Below are 3,228 nucleotides of genomic sequence, written 5' to 3'. Positions count from 1 at the left end.
GCAACCTGAGATGGAGCTCAGCCTCTGCAGATGTGAAAGATGAACAGCCTGAAGACAGAATTAGTCCTGTTGAAGCTGTGAAGCATGCAGCTGCAGAAGAGGGTAGACTGTGTCTTAGAATCACGTGACTAAATTGACAGAGCTCCAGTTAGGATGAAACTCTTCACAATATTGACATTATTAAAACACATTTTTAAGTTGCGAATATATGTAGTTAGTGATTTAGTTGGGTTACATCAAGCATTAACTATTCTTTTAAGTGATCATTTCTGCTATTACATGGAATCATGTTACCATGAAATTTGAACTAATTCACATGAAATTTGTGAGTCACAAGCCAGGGAAATGTGGTTAATGATATTTGGTGTAACTTGAAAGTTTTCCTTTTTGCATTTCTTTTAAAATAAAATATTGCTTGAAATATTATGCTCTGATGACATCAATATGTAATTCATTTCCTTCTTTCTATTTGTCTTTCAGAACTACAGGAAGACATCTACTTCTTAGAATATAAATGCATTTAGCTAACTTTTCAACATTTGGATATTTCTTAGAATTATCTTCTGACTGGATAATGATTCAGTAACAATTGCAGTTGACAGTGGAGTTCCAGGAGTCTAACTATACATCTTGGTTCTGGATATTTACCTGAGCTCTTCTCAGCCAGTCAACAAATGTTGTGTAGAGTACTGTACTTTGGAATGAACCAATGGTTAAAGAAATGAAAAAAGCCTGAACGTAAGGATCTGTTAAGTGGTGAGGGCTGTTAGTTCCAGTCACAGAAACTACCATTCCCAGACAGAAATGGGCCAAGTGTGATTATTGTATGTATGTATGTATGTATATAATCACAAATTAATGTATGAAATTACAGAATTAATAAGATATCTATCTATCTATCTATCTATCTATCTATCTATCTATCTATCTATCTATCTATCTATAAAAGAACCAAGGTGCCAGGCGGTGGTGGCACATGCCTTTAATCCCAGCACTCGGGAGGCAGAGCCAGGCGGATCTCTGTGAGTTCGAGGCCAGCCTGGGCTACCAAGTGAGCTCCAGGAAAAGCGCAAAGCTACGCAGAGAAACCCTGTCTCGAAAAAACAAAAACAAAAACAAAACCAACCAAACAAACAAACAAAAAGAACCAAGGTAGGTATGGTGGTAGCTACTTTTAATTCCAGTATTCAGGAGTTAGAAGCAGAGGCAGGCAGATCTCTGAGTTAAAGACCAGCCTGTTCTACATAGTGAGTTTTAAGCCAGGTAAGGCTGTACAGTGAGACTCTGTCTCAAAAAAAAAAAAAAAAAAAAAAAAAAAAAAACCCAAAAAAGGAAAACTAAACCAAGTAAAGAAGGAGTGAAACATTACACAGCAACAACCAAACCTCTCAAGCTCTAACCCTTCCAAAGAGCTACTCTGACGGCGGCTGATGAGAATGCAGACATTAGGTATTAGGCTGATGAGGTTCCTGATGAAAATTGAATCCAGTTGTTCATGTTACACTGTGGCAAAGAATTAGTTCCATTTAGTTGCATTTTCTCATTCTCCAAGTCTTCGTGGGAGGGCAAACTAAGGAAGATGGACTAGTTAATGTGACAAAGGAGAGTTCAAGGCAGATGAGCACCCAGACAGTGACATGGTACCAACTGCATTTAGCCAAATTTATTGTGGGAATCGGGAGCAAAGAGGAACAGACAGCAAGATTTGAAAAAATTGGAACTTGGCAACAAGAGGAATATATATATAATGTAAAGGTCTGGCTAAGGAAGTGACAAATGTTTACAATGAGAGAATAGAAGACACGTCTTGAGGGCAGCTAAGCAGTCTGAAGCCATTCTAACCGTCACAGGCTCAATTTAACACATAAAAACTCAATTTTTTTCAAAGACTTTCGTCTAAGAGAAGCTACTTCCTCAGGCACATTCAGAAGCACCCTGTGATTCTTTTTCGTTTTCACCCAGCAAAGTTTACTCAACAGGCCCTGCAGGCATGGTTCAGGTGAGCCCTGATCGGGCTCACACTTGCAGCTGACTTTGGAATTGTCCCCGGGATGCTGCTTTTGCAGGCATGCATTAGAGTTGAGTCACTGTAACCTCTGACAAAGTTTCACGGGAAAGCCTGGGGTCCAGGCAGTATTGTTGTATGGTCAGTGTCCTGAAGGTAGCCCCTGATAGGTCTCTGCTGCATAGGGGTTTACACATGAAACTGGCACTCCAGTGGAGAACCCAGGGAGATACAGGTGCCAGAGACATAGAATGTCTACCATGGGGAGCAAAGCCAGCTAGCTAGAGTAGCCGGGTGGGCTGGACTCAGCAAAGCCAGAGGGGAGGAGCTCTCCAAACCCTCAGGAGCCCACATTCCGCCCACATTGTGTTTTAGATAAAGGCACAGACCTATAGAAATTAGTTTATTGCTCTTCTGTATTTCAGACTCCCTTTGGTTCAATCTCTTGTAACTTTATGGTCCTCTTCTTTAGACTGGGATTTAACTTCTAGCTTGTGCCTACCCTACTGCTGTATTTTCGAAGTATGTAACTTTCTATTTTGGTTTTAGCAAGAACTAATATCTGTGTGTCTTGTATCCCAGAGAACTTTGAACTTAGATATTTGAGCAATATTGAAACAATTTAAGTTTGGGACTTTTGGGCATAGAGTGATTGCGGTTTTTGCATTATAAGGTAGACCTAAGCCCTTGGAAGCCAGAGACAGTTTCTACAGTATGGATAAGTATCACCCAAAGGTGTATGAAAGAAAGGCTTGGTGACAATTCCATGTCACTATAGAATCTTCTAGTGGTAAAACCTTGCTGGAGGCTCTTAGGTTACGGGGAATGTGTTTTCTAAGAGAATGCTGGAACCTGAGCTTATATTCTTCCACTCTATCAGATCCTGGCTATAAGACAGTGAGGTTTTGGTATGGCACATGCTTCTACCATGACATATTATCTTACCACAAGTCCCAAAGAGGAAGGCAACAAACCTCCAAAGCCCAGCACCCTAATAAGCCTTTTCCCTTTACAAATTGATGAACTCAGGTATTTGTGAGTAACAGAGTTGACCATCTTAGCTGAAAACATACAGAATTTAACACAATTTAAGTTTCTTTCATATATGAAGCACTGTGGGGAAAAGGGCAATAGGTAAAAGAATGTTCCAACTCCAATAAAGCAGATTATTCAACGGGTAAACCTAATGCTAACAAATGTTTCAGGTTATTCTAGCCTCAGGC

Source organism: Peromyscus maniculatus, chromosome 18 (assembly GCF_049852395.1).
Source record: "Peromyscus maniculatus bairdii isolate BWxNUB_F1_BW_parent chromosome 18, HU_Pman_BW_mat_3.1, whole genome shotgun sequence".
Taxonomy (NCBI): Eukaryota; Metazoa; Chordata; class Mammalia; order Rodentia; family Cricetidae; genus Peromyscus; species Peromyscus maniculatus.
Note: the sequence above shows the minus strand (reverse complement) of the source record.